The sequence below is a fragment of the Canis lupus genome, chromosome X (genome assembly GCF_011100685.1).
Source record: "Canis lupus familiaris isolate Mischka breed German Shepherd chromosome X, alternate assembly UU_Cfam_GSD_1.0, whole genome shotgun sequence".
Lineage (NCBI taxonomy): Eukaryota > Metazoa > Chordata > Mammalia > Carnivora > Canidae > Canis > Canis lupus.
In genome coordinates this window covers 9671885-9688722 of record NC_049260.1, presented here as the reverse complement: position 1 = coordinate 9688722, position 16838 = coordinate 9671885, and the positions used below count along the sequence as shown (strand labels likewise).

General features: G+C 44.5%; 1 long non-coding RNA gene across 1 annotated transcript in view; it reads right to left on the bottom strand.

The window, feature by feature from the left end:
• Positions 1–7641: 7641 nt before the first annotated feature.
• The window catches only part of LOC106558479, a 56378-nt gene continuing 47181 nt past the window's right edge, over positions 7642–16838 (bottom strand). The window contains exon 5 of the long non-coding RNA XR_005386123.1: positions 7642–7935. This is a non-coding gene — a long non-coding RNA (uncharacterized LOC106558479). The remainder of the gene's footprint in view (positions 7936–16838) is intronic.

Genomic DNA, 16838 nt, shown 5'->3' with positions numbered 1-16838 from the left:
CAGAGGGAGAGAAGCAGACTCCCTGCTGAGTGCAAAGCCCTGCTCAGGACTCGATCTCACCACCCTAGATGATGCCTTGAGCCCAAATCAAGAGGTGAATGCCGAACCAACTAAGCCACCCAGGTGCCCCTGACATGACTTTTTAAAAGTACGGTTTCATCACAGTTTAGATATGAGGAATTTAGAGGACTAACCTTGCTTTGAGACCACAGCGGGGGTGGATCAACTGTGGTCGCCGGGGAGGGACAGCGGTGCCCGGCAGCATACTGTCCAGAAGAAAGACAAAGAGGCAGGGATAAAAGATGGTGACTGCTCCTGGGTATTTATGAAGCAATATGCTGAGGACCTCAGAAGTGGCTGAAAAAACAATTTGAGGAGGGCCAGTTTCCAGCAGTTTTTGCTGACTTGAGCTCATAGTACACTTTGGGTGTGAGACAGAAGTGTGACTTAATATTGTTGTTGCAGACTGATGAAGCCTGAGACTTGGGTTAAAAATGGTTGGAACATTGCATAAAACCATGAAAGATCAAAAATAAATGATAAAGTTGATGGGATAAAAACACGCCATTCTTCAGATATAAAGTTTGAGTGCTGATTTGGTTTGGGAAAGAAAGCACAGCATCAATATTTAATAGCAATGAGACTGAACAGTGAGAAAAATTCAAGAGCATGGTGATTCAGTTCCTCAGAGGGCTTAATCACCGACAAATGTGAATTACTGGACTTATCTAGCTCAGACTTTATTACATAAGCCGATTCCAGGGAGTGCATGATGGGTACTTAAAGTTTTGTGCAATGTATTCAGATATAGTCCATTTTCTTTCATGTTTGGATCTAAATCTTATTTCTAAGACCCTACGAACTAATTGTTGACTAATTTATTTAGCAAGAATTAGTAATATTTTAAGCCTAAGTTTAATACTGCCCAGCCTAAATGTCAAGGACTGATAGATATGTCATTAGCATTCAAATAGAATTTACATCAGAGAGGCAGTATGTCCAGTGGAAAGGTCTAGAAGTTGGATCGCAAGTTTTAGCCCTGCCACTTCCTAGCTGCAAAATCTGGAGCAATTTGAATCTCATTGGTTTTTTTATCTAATCATATGTAAAACGAGAGCGCTGACCAGATGATCCCTAAGGATTCTAGCTTAAAAATTCTATGATTCTGTAAAGGAATCATTGCCTTCTTCCAATTTTGCATATGACAGCAAAACTGATGAAACAACGTGGAAAGGGAAGAGCCAAGAAGCAAGATGGTACGTCTTATTACTAGAATAGCTAAATATATTAAAATTCAAATAATAATGAAGAAACAATTTGCATCTACTTACGACTACAAAAAGTCAACAGAAAAGTCAAATGTCATATGCTGACAAAGCTGTAGGAAAATAGTAACACACATATATTTTGCATGTTATTGGTAAAATCTTTTTAGAGGACATTTTGATACATATATCAAGTATCATAAATCTGTTTTGACTCAGTAAACCCTCTACTCTGATTTTTATATTATAGAATTATTGTATTTCTCCAATTCTTAAGATAGTATCAATTTTAAGATACAACATCAGTTTAATTGAGGAAATATGAAAATTCAAAAGGAGAAAAATCCATATGTATGAAGATATTTACAGCAAAGTTATTCATAATTTCAAAAAACCCAACATTTGCAGCCAATAATAAGGAAATGGTTAAATAAAGTATATATATTATGTAGACATAAAATGGGATGGTATATGGCTATTAAAAATTTTATGATAAAAATGTAAAACCAAGAGAAAGACTTTCTAAAATAATGCTGTATAATGTACAAAATGTATAAATATATAAGATATACAATTTGATGGACGTTAGAAACAGTATGACCATATGGATAAAAGTTTGAAAGAACTCCAAACAAATGAAGATCATTATGCTGCTGGCATATTGGAATCATGTATGCACTTTAAGTGCCCCTCGTGTATTTTATTTTTTAGTTTTAGTTTTTTAAAGATTTCATTTATTTATTCGAGCTAGAGATAGAAAGAGGGAGCACGAGTGGGAGGAGGAGCAGAAGGAAAGGGAGAAGCAGACTCCCCGCTGAGCAGGGAGCCCGACGTGGGGCTCCATCCCAGGACCCCGAGATCATGACCTGAGCCGAAGGCAGGCGCTCAACGGACTGAAGTACCCAGGTGCCTCACCCCTCATATATTTTAGAAGCATTTTAATCCCAAACAAAAGTTTCTACAAGCATTCCTATTGTGCTAACCAGTTCTCTTCCTTGGATCTAGTCCTCTACCCTCTCCTTGGCTGAGTGGGTAATTTAGGTACTGAGCTGGGCGGCCAGGAAGTAGGCACGTTGCGATTTTCGGTAATGACATGTAATGTGTTTACACAATCACTTCCTTCACGAGTAAAGGGTATAATTATGCAGCCATGGAGGGGCAGAGCCAATAAAGCAATCACTCTCATCTCTACCCAAGAACCCTGCCTAGGCTTGCGGGAACTAAATATTTTTGAGGGAGGGAATGGGCTGGTAAGAATTCAGCTCCTGTTCACAGAGAACAAATCTCAGCATCTCAGGGATGCTGGGACTTCTCTTTCCTCCCAGGGGCCACCTCTTTGCCAGAATCCCAATTTCAGTATAGTTTAACTGGACTTCCCTGTGGAAAACACTGACAGCCATGGGGCACTCTGCTGGCTTAGATGGTAGAGGGCTTGACTCTTGATCTCTGGGTCATGAGTCAGAACCCGTGTTGGGTGTAGAGATTACTTAAAAATAAAGCCTTAAAAAATAATAAACCAGTGACAGCCCTGAAGAATTTATGTTTTCTTACATTACAGCGTGGGATAGAAGTGGGCACATTAATCACATTTCCACATGTGATCGATCAGCTTAGGGAAACTCAAACTATGAAAACCAGACACTCAAGCGGGTAAGTCATTTGTCTTTCAGGATCAGGAGTTACCTACCAAACGTCCCTAAAGTTGAAGTTTTAAAAACATTTTTGTTGGGGCACCTGGGTGGCTCAGTCGGTTAAGCGTCTGCCTTTGGCTCAGGTCATGATCCCAGAGTCCTGAAGTTGAGTCCCGCATCAGGCTCCCTGCTCAGCGGGAGTCTGCTTCTTCCTCTCCCCATGCCTGCAGCTCCCCGTTTGTGCTCTCTCTTTCTGTCAAATGAATAATTTTTAAAAAGATTTTATTTATTTATTCATGAGAAACACAGAGAGAGAGAGGCAGAGACACAGGCCTCGGGAGAAGCAGGCTCCTCGCAGGGAGCCCGATGTGGGACTCCATCCTGGGGTCCTGGGATCACAGCCTGAACCGAAGGCAGACTCACCTGTTGAGCCACCCAGGTGTCCCAATAAATGAAATCTTAAAAAATAAAAGAAGGGGAAAAATCCCTTTAAAAATTTTTTAAAAATAGAAACATTTCTGTGCTTTTAAACCATATTTACAATAATTATCAGACTTTATAATTTAATTAATTTTCATGCTCACTATCAGGACTAATACCATGCACTTCTACTTCACAAGTCTTTATCTATATTAAACACTCAGTCATTTACAGGGTACATCTGTGAGTGAATTTTCTTAGGGTGGAGTCTTGTTTTTTATGATTTAAAAAAAATTGTTTTAAAAGATTTATTTATTTATTTGAGAGAGAAAGAGAGCAGGGGGGAGAGGCAGAGGGAGGGACAGAGAAACTCAAGTAGACTGCGCTGAGTTCGGAGCCCTTCGTGGGACTCGATCTCATAACCCTGAGATCAGACCTGAGCCGAAACCAAGAGTCAGACACTTAACCAACTATGCCACCTAGGCCCTCACCCCGCAAAAAATATTTTTAAGTAATCTGTACACCCAATGTGGGGCTCAAGCTCACGACCCTGAGATCAAGAGTTGCACGCTCTACCGACTGAGCAAGGTGGGCACACCAAGGGTGGAATCTTTAGAGGTCATATATAAATGAGAATGATTTTGATGGCTTTTGCACATGACTTGATACGGGATTAGTGACTCACACACAGCCTTCCCCTTCAAAATATTATACATTCTGTCTTGTGTATCCTGCTGATACAGGCTAGTTGGGTCCAAGGACCCAGAGGGGGTCCCACAGGACCAGCCAAGAGGGTCCCTGGCCATGTGCAGGATAGAAATCAAACACGAGCCCAGAGGAAGTGCGAACAGAGTTTATTGGAGACGTAGAGAGAGTGCACGTACAGACCCAGTGGCTCAGAGACTCAGAAGGAAGGAGAGTGAGTCTCGTCTTTCCTCGAGAGTTTGGGGTTTTATTGAAGACGATGGTCTGGGGTGCGAGTCCTCTCAGGCATCCAGGAACTGGTCAAACAAGGACAAGGGCTCTAGTGTCCTCCCGTAAGTCACTTGGGCCCTGGAGCCAGGGGTCTTGGCATCAAGGTTCTGGAGTCAGTGGTCTTGGGAACCGTTCGTGACAACCCGCCCAGTCACCCCTCAGATGTTATCGATTGTGCTGGAAGACTCCAGAGAAATCGTTAACTCCTTGACCTTTACAAGGAGGACGTACGTTAAGGCACGTGTAAGGCCTGGGTGCGGGTCCTAGCCAGACCAGAAGCAGGAAAAGGAGCAAAAAGGCAGGGTTTTTGTTTTTTGTTTTTTTTCCCACAGGGTCCCTTCTGTTTTCCTGTCTCCCTGTTGCTCTGTGACACTCAGGAGAAGCCTGATTTCATACTCTGTAGGCAACCTTTTTTTTTTTTTACCAAAAATCTACGTCATTCTTTATCTTTGAAATTAAACCATTAGCTGCTCACCTTCAGATATCGAACAACTTTAGTCCATTTTGCTTTGACTATGATACAGTCTTGCCATCTGGAGATGAAACTTTTTCCTTCAACTTGAGAAAATTGTATTCTTTTCTCCAAATATCCTTTTTTAAAATTTTTTTTTATTTATTTATGATAGTCACAGAGAGAGAGAGAGAGGCAGAGACATAGGCAGAGGGAGAAGCAGGCTCCATGCACCAGGAGCCCGACGTGGGATTCGATCCCAGGTCTCCAGGATCGCGCCCTGGGCCAAAGGCAGGTGCTAAACCGCTGTGCCACCCAGGGATCCCTCCAAATATCCTTTATCTTCCACTTGTTCTGGAATTTTCTTTCGGACACATCAATAATCCATGTATTGGATCTCTAGTCTCTGTGTCTCATATCTGATTTTCTTAGGCTGCTACTGCACGCGTCTTGGGATAAATGCGATCACCCTTTGAATTTTAAGCTTCCAAGCACAGTTCATCTCCTGGTCAAAGCTGGAGCAGTTAGTACTGAGGTCAGCAGCTCTCTTTCCCTCCTTTTGTGAAGGAGGAAAAATCATTTTCCCTCTCCTGCTGGGATCTTGGCTGAGATGCTCCTATAATAAAAAGACAAACTAACAAGAGAGAAAAAAAACCAGAAGTTCAATAATATGTATACGTTCTGCATACATCCGTGGGAGAGACTCTCAGAAAGGGCCCAGGTCCCCACCTTCCATGTCATCTTCAGCTGAAGACAAAACAAAGACATTGGGGGTAGGGTGCCAGGGATAGGAGGTTACCCGGCAAAGCGCAGAAAGCAAGGTTCAGGCTCCATGCAGATTGGTCGGTGCCTCCTCCATTAATAGAAGTTACTAGAGATTTGCTCATCCCTTTCTTCCCAGTACAGTGAGGGACAGTCACCCTTACAAATGGAGATTTCCCTTATAGATGTAAATGTTCTTACAAAAGGATAACTTCTGTTCCATTTTCAGAGCTTCTGTGTTTGCTGTTCCTTAAAAACAACCAACTCAAGGCAACCCTTCCACCAAAGAGGCATATTTTGGGATGACAAGTTCTGCTCCCCTTCCCCTGTCAATGTGGGATCTCAAGAAAATGTGCAAGGCAGACGGGTGTGTGTGTGTGTGTGTGTGTGTGAGTTTTTGAGGCTGTATTTTATAGAATTGGGCGGGGGTGGGAGTGCCAACCAAACTCCTCTGGCTATGGAACGTTTGTTGGCTTCTGATGCCTGCGACCACTAGCGGCCCACCTCCAACCACTTCTGGGCTGGCAGGTGTGTTCTTGCAGGTGCACAGTCCGAAGACTCAACCCACAGTGAGCCGGAAGTCTGGTCTCAGCAGTGGCCAGATGCTGTGCATGTGGTCAAGGTGTGTGCAAGGTGTGTGTCCTCCTCGGCAGGCGGCGGCCGAGGACCCAGTGAGAGGCCTCTGGAGAGGACCTGCCAGCTACAGCAGCCCTACTCGGGGACAGTTTGTAATAGGCGCCCCCCCCCAATCCCAGACCCCCAGCCAGGATCACACATTATATTTTACTGTCCTGTCTTTTTTGTCACCTTTAATCTGGAGGAGTTCTGGCCTCCTCTGGTCTTTAGTGGCATTGGCATTGTGGACGAATACAGGGCCGCTGTGCAGCAACGGAGCCGGGGCGCAGGCGTGTGACAGCACCTGGCCAAGGGTCCCACGCAGACCAGATTTGGACACCGGCCGCCGCTGACAAAATCCAAAGGCCGAGAGACGGTGGTGGTGAAATGAGAAAGGAATGTATTTCAATGAGACCAATAGCCGGGAAGAGAGTGGACTAGGGTCTCGGAGACCGTGTCCAGAGTGCCAGACGTACGTCCAGGTTTAGAGAAGGAGAATGTGGGGCACGGGCAGGTGGGTGCCTGCAGGTGGGACCGTGAAGGTCAAGTCCATCATGGTCCTGGGGTCAGTCACAGGCAGGGGCTCGCTGGCTCAGGGCGGCCCTGGTTGCTTGAGAGGGTAGTTTCGGTTCCCATCAGGGCCTGCTTTGCCTGCAATGTCTTCTGCTTGAGCCAAGAGACAAAGTGGGAAGAACCCAACTAGAAAGTCTGAGGTCGAAATGGAGGCAGCTGGGGCACCTGGGTGACTCAGTGGTTGAGCGTCTGTCTGCCTTTGGCTCAGGGCATGATCCTGGGGGTCCTGGGATCGAGTCCCGCATTGGGCTCCCCGCATGGAGCCTGCTTCTCCCTCTGCCTGTGTCTCTACCTCTCTGAGTCTGTCTCTCATGAATAAATAAATAAATAATCTTTAAAAAAATAAAAATTATTTTTTTTTAAAAGGAGGCAGCTGAAGTTTCAGTAACATGTTGGAGGGTATTTGATGTTTTCTCAAGATTACAATCAGGTGATGAATTTCTGGCAAGAGAATTTCATAAGTGATGCCGTGTCTTTATCAACGTATTTTATCAGTAGACATCATTTTGGTGCTGACTAATCATTGAGTTAAGGCGGTGTCGTCTATGCTTCTCTACTGTAAAGGTCCCTTTTTCTCCTTTGCAATTAATATGAACTATTAAGGGGCACCTGGGTGGCTCAGTCGGTTAAACATCTGCCTTTGGCTCAGGTCGTGATCCCAGTGTCCTGGGATCGAGCCCCATGTCAGCTCCTCCCTCAGCAGAGAATCTGCTTCTCCCTCTTTCTGCCTCTCTCCTTTGCTCTCACTCAAATAAATACAATCTTTTTTTTTAATTTTTTATTTTTTTATAAGATTTCATTTATTTATTCATGAGAGACACACACACACACACACAGAGAGAGAGAGAGAGAGGCAGAGACACCAGCAGAGGGAGAAGCAGGCTTCATGCAGGGAGCCCGACATGGGGCTCGATCCCGGGTCTCCAGGATCACATCCTGGGCTGAAGGCAGGTGCTAAACCGCTGAGCCACCCCGGGATCCCCTAAATAAAATCTTTAAAAAATATATATGAACTATTAAATTTTGAGACTGTAATATACAGTGTACGTTTTTAGTTCTTGTTCAACCTGGATACTCCACAGGAACTTGCACTAGCACATTGTCCAGAACCAACCTCTTTGGCTTCACTCTGTGTACGTGGCGTCTCTTTCCAAATTTCCTCTCTCTGCTGTCATGTCATCTTCCACCCAGAGTTTTCGGCTAGAAATCTCAGGCAGCTCTAACTTCTTTTTCTCCTTTGCACCTGAAGGGAAGGAAACATTCTTCTCTACTCTTCAAGGTCTTCCAACTGGACTAAGGATTAAACCGACACGAGACCGATCAACAGGAGAAAAAAAAAAATCCAAGTTTTCTTACATGTGTACAGAGGCCCCATCCCATCATGAAATTGAGACCCAAGAGATTGACAAGGCAGGCAGGTTTTATACTTTTCTAGACAGACAATTCCTCTGGGAGGAATTGACAGGGCAGAGAAAAGTGAATCTTGGGAGCTTCAATTAGTAAGGAATTCTAAACAATTCAGGCTGGGGTAGTAAATTACTAAAAAGTAACAAGGGTCGTGTAGAGGCCGCGTTTAGGCAACAGGCTTGAGCAATGGGACGTAGAGCAAGGCCAAAGGGCCCACAGGGACCACCCAGCTGGCTACGACGAGGCCTATCAGGCAAGCCACCTCAAAATCTCCGGAAGTCCTGGCTGACCAATGGGTTACTTGCAACTGAACACAGGTACCAAGAAAGGAAAATTCGAAACATTCCCCATCCCTGCTCACCTTCCCCCTTAAATACAGCCCACCCACCGCCTCCTGGCAGACAGCATCTCTTCTCTTCTGTCCTGCCCGCTGCTCCGTGTAGTGTATTCAATAAACTTCTATTTTTCTTCTGCCCGATTTGGTTGCCCCACCTTTGGGACCCCATCTGATCAAGAGAGACACCACGGGTTGTTGATACAGACTTCCTGGCTCTAAATTTCCCATCTCTGGTGATAAGGATCTCTCTTTACTCCCTACCACAGGGCGGGTACCTTTCGTGTGGGAGACTTAGCTCCTGCTTTCAGGAGGACAGAGGCGGGTCTGCGAGTCCTACTTGTGCAGGCTGCCCCTGAAGTAACTTTTAGTTACAATAATCAAAATGCAAAGTGGCACATTTGGGGGCAGCTTACCCTGGGCCCCCTGTCACCCAAAAGGCCAACAAGTCCTCCTGATTCTGTCTCAGAAACATCTCCCAGATCAAGTGCCACCTCTACCCCAATACTTCAACAGCCTCCTAACTGGCTTCCGTGCTTCCAGAATACCATCTCTATTCTAGGCCATCCTCCGTGCTATTCCAGAATTATTTCCCTACTTGTTGACCTATTACTATCTACTTGTTGACCTCTCTTCATATACAGAAAGTAACTGTTCAGGATATGTACAATATCATCCAAGATTCCATAACTTGACCCCACGCTACCTCCCCAACCCCCTGTTCTGCACTCCCCACTTTTCCCCTGACCACAAGCCAAAATGAACAGCCTCATTCCCCACATGTTTCATGTCGTTCAAAACCTTATGTCTTGGTCCCTGGTATTCTCTCAACTTGGGATGCCTTTCCTTCATTTATCCTTAGACCCTTGCTCATCCTTTCCAGATTTGTATCCGAGAGAATCTTGTCTTTGAAGGTTTTCTCATCCTCTTCCTCACAGGAATTAGCTGCCCTCTGCCCAGACCCATAAGCTCCAGGATTACCAAGACTGCGGCTCACTCAGTGTTGTGCCTCCAAGCACCTAGACTGTTGCTGGGCAGCGTTTCATAAACATTTGCTGAGTGAGTGAAGGCACAGGGCAGCCAACAGCATACCGCAGGTTGACAGAGTGTGACAATGAATGTAAAGCTGGTTATATAACTGCACGAACATTTCATATATTTGTGTCCTAGAAACAATAACTTAATACATCCAGACTCATCGGCACTAGAGTTTCCGTTTCCGCATGTAACAACATATGTTGAGAGAATTTCTAGCAGAGCCCAAGTTGTATCTTAGTCGTAGTGGAAATGTCACTGAAATACTGCATCATGTCTTGGGGGCCTGAGAAAGGTGCAATTCACTTAATTCACTGTGAGTTAGTGTAGTTATTAGAATAAACTTTGTCATTTTTTGCCAAAACGATAACTAGAATAATGCATCTTAATTGAGAGGGTCTTTTTTGTTTGTTTGTTTTTTGTTTTTTTTGGTTTTACCCTCCATGTGCTGGAAAAAGAAAGGACGTTATGACTGATGAACAGAGTTATTATCAGAGATTTCTTTCTAAAACCACCTTTCAGGCTACATTACTGTGTCAGTGTGGAACGTTCTCCAATAGTAAACAATGAAAATAGATTATCCTTAGTAGGGGGAAGGAGAACACTTTATTTTTAAATGCACAGTATAAATCTTTACTACCTAAGGTCAAACTATGCTATAACATGTACATCCCCAATTTTAGTGGATTAGAGAAACTAGAAATCTATTTATTTTTCATACAAGGTCCAAAAGTGGTGCTTCTGATGGGTCGGTGACATTCCTCCAAGTGACAATTCTGGTACCTCGTTTTCTTCTATCTTGTGGCTCTGCCATTTTCAACATATGGCCTCCAAGGTCACAGGTAATAGGAAAGAATTCAAAGGATGGTACCTGGAGGAGTGTAATGGGCGGGGCCTGGGATTCATCCCTTTACTACTGAATACATTTCATTGGTTAGGATGTAGTCACATGACCACCCCGCACTTCAAGGGCAGCTGGGAAATGTGGGTGCTCCAGAGGCAGAAGAGAGGGCTTTGTTCAACAGTTAGGCAGTCGATGCCATGAAGGCCCGATTTTCTGTGTCTCCTTTATCAACTACTAGAAGCCTAGTCCGTGAAGAGTTGTGATCACAATCATGAACCAATACTATAAGATTTAATTGTCAAAACAAACACCTTATTAAATTAATATATGGTGCTTACTAAAGCATGAAACTAAAGATGGAAAACAGAATGATTTTTTCTTAGTTCATCCTGAGTTGGATAAAAATAAAATACTTGTGAAACTACTTAACAGCATATAGTTGAACAAAAAAATCAAAATGGCTGCACGAATGCTTCAGTGAAGCTTGATTTTATTTTTTTAAAGATTTTATTTTAACTTAAATTCAATTTGCCAACATATAGCACCCAGTGCTCATCCCATCAAGCGCCCTCCTTAGTGCCTGTCACCCAGTGACCCCATCCCCCTACTCTCCTTCCCTTCTGCAACCCTTTGTTTCTTTCCCAGAGTTAGGAGTCTCTTATGGTTTGTCTTCCTCTAATTTTTCCCCACTCAGTTTCCCTCCTTTTTAAGATTTTATTTATTTATTCATGAGAGACATACAGAAAGAGTCAGAGACACAGGCAGAGGGAGAAGCAGGCTCCATGCAGGGAGCCTGATGTGGGACTCGATCCCGGGACCCCAGGATCACGACCTGAGCCAAAGGCAGATGCTCAACCATTGAGCCACCCAGGTGCCTGTAGTTTGATTTTAGAATAACCTTTTTCCTCACTTCCTCAAACCTCCCCTCCTCCTTTCTTAGCCTTCTGTTTCAGGAACCCAGTACCACCCTGAAAACAACTAAGGAGGCTGGCAACACATGCACAATCCCTGTCTAAACTGGCTAGATCCAAAAAAACAAAACAAAACTGGCTAGATCCTGTGTTCCCCTGTAAAGCAGCCCTCCTCCTCCTCCTGGAAGGCTTGCAGTCTTTGAAGGCCAGAGCCTGCCACAGCCTCCTTCGCCCAGCAAAGTGATAAAGCTATTGTCCCTCTTTATCCCAGACTCTGTCTTTGCATTATATTTTGGTTCTGAAGCACAGAGGTTGGTTTTCTACAACACTTGTTTATTGAGACTTGCAGTTAATTCGGATTTTGCTGTCATTACAACGTGGAAAGCTGTCACTTTAGTTCATGCTGGAAAAATTGGAAGAGTTGGTTTGTACCATGGCTACTAAAATGCTATGGCATAAATACATGTCACCTAGCGTTTGACAAAGGCAGCCTGCCCCAAGAAATTCAGTCAGGTGGAGGCAATTAATGTGATTGTGCCTGAATGACTCAGCTGGGGGTGTGGACTCACAGAACCCAGGAGAGAAGGGCCATGTGCGTGTAGGAGTGAAGCCGTGGGAGCCCTGTGATTAAACCTGAGGAGTAGCTGGCTAGTCCTGGAACAGTCAATCTGAAGACTTTTTGGGTACATGTAGAGCCAGCAGTTTTATGGGGAAAAAAAGGAGAGTAGAGAAGCAGGCATTACACAGCGATAGCCAAATGGAGTGAGCCAAGGGGGGGACAGAACTATTTCTTTTCTGTCTGTGTCATGGGTGGTGTAGGGGCCAAGGGCATGCTGCCCCAAGATGGGCCACTTTAGCATAAAGATTATTTTGAGTTCAAAGCAATCAAAACCCTGCGGTTTCAGGAAAAGCTCTTTACCTGCCTCTCGACTGCCTAAACAGGGTTTAGATGGAGGACCTGCTCCAGGAAGGCAGCTGTCGCCATAAATACCCTATGATAGGAACTGGGCACGACAGGGATGAAGCTAGCAAACCCGTTTGATCAAAGTCCTTTCTGTCCCATTGTTTCTGAGTGGCCTGGCAAACATTTGCTTATCAAACATTTACTCTTCTCCATCTTCCTGTAAACTGCATTCCTTCTCTTTGAAGTCCCAAATGCCTACTTCCTTCTCCTTAATTCAGGATGACATACATACTTCATTATGTCTGTCTTGGAATTTCATGGCTGTGTGCATTCCCCATAAGCATAAAATTAAATTTGATTTTCTCCTGTTGATCTGTCTCATGTTAATTTGATTCTTAGTCTGGTTAGAAGGACCTAGAAGAGCAGAGGAAATTCTTCCTTCCCGACAGTAGCATATCCGGTGAGTTCCTAAAGCTGCAAACACCTCTTTGTTTATGATGAATGGTCAGGAAATCTCATGGACTGAACCTAAATGAAAGGAAGTGTTTGGCAAGCCATCTTATTTCCTCTTGTAGTGTCATCTCCAGATGCCTTTGTGTGAGGCGAGTTAATAAGGCAGCCTTTCCTAAAAGAGGAAGCACATAATAACAGCCGCCATCACTGAGCACACAGCGCAGAGTGGGTACCCTACTAGGCACGTACACATGTTATTCTGGTTGCAGATGGTGGTTGTTTTTGAAAGGAACTAACTTGCTAATTTTCTTTTTAATTTTTTTCTGATTGTGCTAAATGAGTGAGATATGTCAAACCACACCAAACAATAGCAATTGTGGAATAATAGCCCCCTTCCTTCTCTAAAAGTGAAAGGATGTAATTTGCAAAAGACAGATAGATTCGGAAATACAAAAATTAAACTTATTCAGAGGCGCCTAGGTGACTCAGCTGGTTAAGTGTCTGCCTTCAGCTCAGGTCATGATCCCGGGATCCTGGGATCAAGTCCCACATTGGGCTCCCCACTCAGCAGGGTGTCTGCTTGTCCCTCTTCCTCTCCCCCCTGCCTCTCAAATAAATAAATAAAATCTTTTTAAAAATTAAACTTGTTCATAAGAATATTAAAATAGTTCGATTTGGACTAAGCACTAGAGTTATTTTCTAAAGAATCCATTCATAACTGAAAAATATTTTAAGTTACTGATCAGACTCCATGTATTTATTCATTTTGGATTAGGCACTATGTTTGTAAGAGAGTAAGCACATGGTCATTGCTTATCTGGGGTCTTCAATTTGGGGAGGAAAAAAAAAACAGTGGTCCTTAAACACTGAGATCACTTGGGGAGTTTAAAAAAAATACTGATGCCTGGGTCTCGCTTCCAGAGATTGTGAGGTCATGAGCTTAGAGTGTGCGGGCTACGTTGAGATCCTTTGCAGATAGACATGTAAGAAGTGTCTGGAGCATAGGGGAGAGGATTAGTTGGCCTGGGACCATAGGATGTGAAGGCTTTGAGCTTAAGTTTCGAAAGATGAATAGGAGTTTCCCAGGCACACAAATCTGGAAAGTCATCTTGGGAAATGGTACGTGTGAAGGTCCAAAAGAAGGAAGAAAGCATGGCATTTTGAGAGCGTTACCCTCAATGGGTACTGCTGGCATGTTACTTGTAATGGGACAGGTTGGGGGAGATGAGTCAAGAAGATATTAAGTCCAGGCTTTTCAAAGGTTAGGCTTCCCCTCATAGACAGTGGAGGGGTGTTGAATTTTGAGCAAGATGAGATCTGGAAAAAATGGAAAATCACTTGTCTAAATAATCAAATCCCCAGCCTGCTTTTATACAGGTTTCACTCTCAAATGAAGGAGAGAAAGTCCTGTAAAAACTGTGTCTTGTACAGAAACAGAGGCCAGTAGAGTGGGTTTCTCTCTGTATTACTTAATTCTGCTGGTTTGAAAATGTGCCAGTTATATGGGCACAGATCTCATGAGAGCCCAGAGATTTGTGGGAAGCATGGAGTGTAGGCTACAATAGAGAGGGACGTTGACCCAGGGAGCCTTAAATACAACAGGGAGGGGAGTGGTAGTGACATTTCTGATCTGCTCATTGACAAAACTGTTAAAATATCTACCCTCGAGTGATGAACTTCTCCAGGGGACTCTAACAGGTTTCCTAATCCTTGGTCCCAAGGGAAGACCATTTTATTTTTTCAATTAAAAAAAATTTTATTTATTTATTTATTTGCGAGAGAGACAGAGAGAGCATGAGCAGGGCAGGGGCAGAGGGAGAAGCAGACTCCCCTCTGAGCGAGGAGCCTGAGGCAGGGGCTCAATCCCAGGACCCTGACATCATGACCTGAGCCCAAGTCAGATGCTCAACCGACTGAGCCACCCAGGCACCCGAGAGAAAAAAAAAACAAAAACATTTTAAGGTATTTGACGGTCATCCTGTGCCCTTGCTGGCTGGTTAGCGTGAACATGCAGATTTAAAAGTTTTTAGGAGCTGACTGTGATGGTTACCCAAAAAGCTTGCGTGGCATGACCAGGCTCCTGCTTCGAGCCTGGAGGTGAAAGAATAAAGAGAACAAATTCAGGATGGTCCTGCCTCTAGGGAGGGGGCCATGTCCCATCACGGTCACTTTCGTAGAGGCAGACGAATGGAGAGCATATTTAAGGATGGCCTTGCTTCTAAATTGGAGTCCACCATTGTCATGGTCACTCTTGAGCTGAACAGAGAAGAGAATTACACCCACAGCATTTGTTAAATAGGGACAAAGAAAATTGTCGTGCAGGGATCCCTGGGTGGCTCAGCGGTTTAGCCCCTGCCTTCTGCCCTGGGGCGGGCGTGATCCTGGAGACGCGGGATCGAGTCCCACGTCGGGCTCCCTGCATGGAGCCTGCTTCTCCCTCTGCCTATGTCTCTGCCTCTCTTTCTGTGTCTCTATGTCTCTCATCAATCAATAAAATCTTTAAAAAAAAGAAAATTATCGTGCAGTGCACCTACTCTCTCTGGCCCCTTTTGAACCCAGCAAATAGATTTGTTTTGTATCACGCAGGCAGTACCTTGAAGTTAGTAAATCAGAAAGCTAAGACTTTTTCTGTCACTTTGACAGCTTTGAAAACAGTGAATATATTACTCTTCTCATTTTTCTTCCTAAGCCTCGACTTTTAAAATTGCAATCAATACAAGAAAAAAAAATCACATTTAAATCAGGGTGGAAAGATTAGAACGGGAGAGGAGATTACACCATAGCCTGACATGAGCTCTGGTTGACCCTCTGCCGCGACCCTCAGTGACAGGACTTGGCCACGCGTGCAGGGCTCCAGCACACCCAATGCTATTCTGTGGTGGCTATTCTTTCTTTCTCCTCCTCCTCCTCTTCTTCTTCTTCTTCTTCTTCTTCTTATTTATTTGAGAGAGAGAGAGAGAGAGAGAGAGGAGGGAGAGGGAGAGAATGAGCAATGGGGAGGGGCAGAGAGAGAAGCAGGCCCTCTGCTGAGCAGGGAGCCTGGTGGGAGGCTCGATCCCAGCACCCTGGCATCATGACCCGAGCCAAAGGCAGACACTTAACTGACTGAGCCACCCAGGTGCCCCAACACATATGCTTCTGAATTAAAGCATTACAAACAAGAGCTCCCTGAGTTCTTTTTTTTCAAGATTTTAATTTATTTATTTTTGAGAGAAAGAGGGAGCACACGTGAGCAGGGGGGAGGGGCAGTGGGGAAGAGAAAATCTCAAGCAGACTCTGAGCAGAGCTTGGAGCCTGATGCAGGGCTCCATCTCCAGACCTTGAGATCATGACCCGAGCCAAAACCAAGAGTCGGATGCCTAACCGACTGAGCCACCCGAGAGCTGCCCGAGTTCTACTAGCAATTGTACTTTCAAAGATTTTTTAAAAATTCATTTATTCACGAGAGACCCAGAGAGAGAGGCAGAGACACAAGCAGAGGGAGAAGCAGGTTCCCTGTGGGGAGCCCGATGCGGGACTCGATCCCAGGACCCCAGGATCTCCCCCTGGGCCGAAGGCAGGTGCTCAACCGCTGAGCCACCCAGGCGCCCCTGGGCTACTCTTTCAAAGGCAATACCTGTGGGCTGGAAAACAGTCTCTCTTACATAACAACGAATCCATATTCAACTACACTGCAAATTACTTCTAAATCGTACGGTTGCTATTTACCAAGGTTTTCAAGTATTTGGCAATATGACTTTGACAAAGAGCTCGTGCTGGGTATTTTTCTTTTTTCCCCCTTCCAGCCTCAAAGTAAACTCTTGTTCCTGATCACGAATTTGTTTCAAAGTGTTCAGAGCTGGGAATAATCCAGTTTGTGGTACATATGTGTGTGTAGAAGAAAATGAACTGGGATCAAGGATAGAATCATCCACATTAATTTTTATTTTATTTTATTTATTTATTTTTTTCACATTGAATTTTAAATCTCAAGAACGTTCCAGAGAGAATAGAGAAACTCACATGTGCTCTCATGGGTCCGGGGGGTACATAGTCCTTTTGTAGACCAACCACCTTTCTAATGGGTCGGAATTGTCATGAGGTACCTTCCAACTCTCATGTGAGGGACAGATGAAATAAAAAGCCAGGGTCGCTTGGGGGGCTCAGCGTTTGAGAGGCTCCCTTCGGCTCAGGTCCTGGGATCGAGTCCCATGTCGGGCTCCCTGCATGGAGCCTGCTTCTCCCTCTGCCTGTGTCTCTGCCTCTCTCTGTGGGTCTC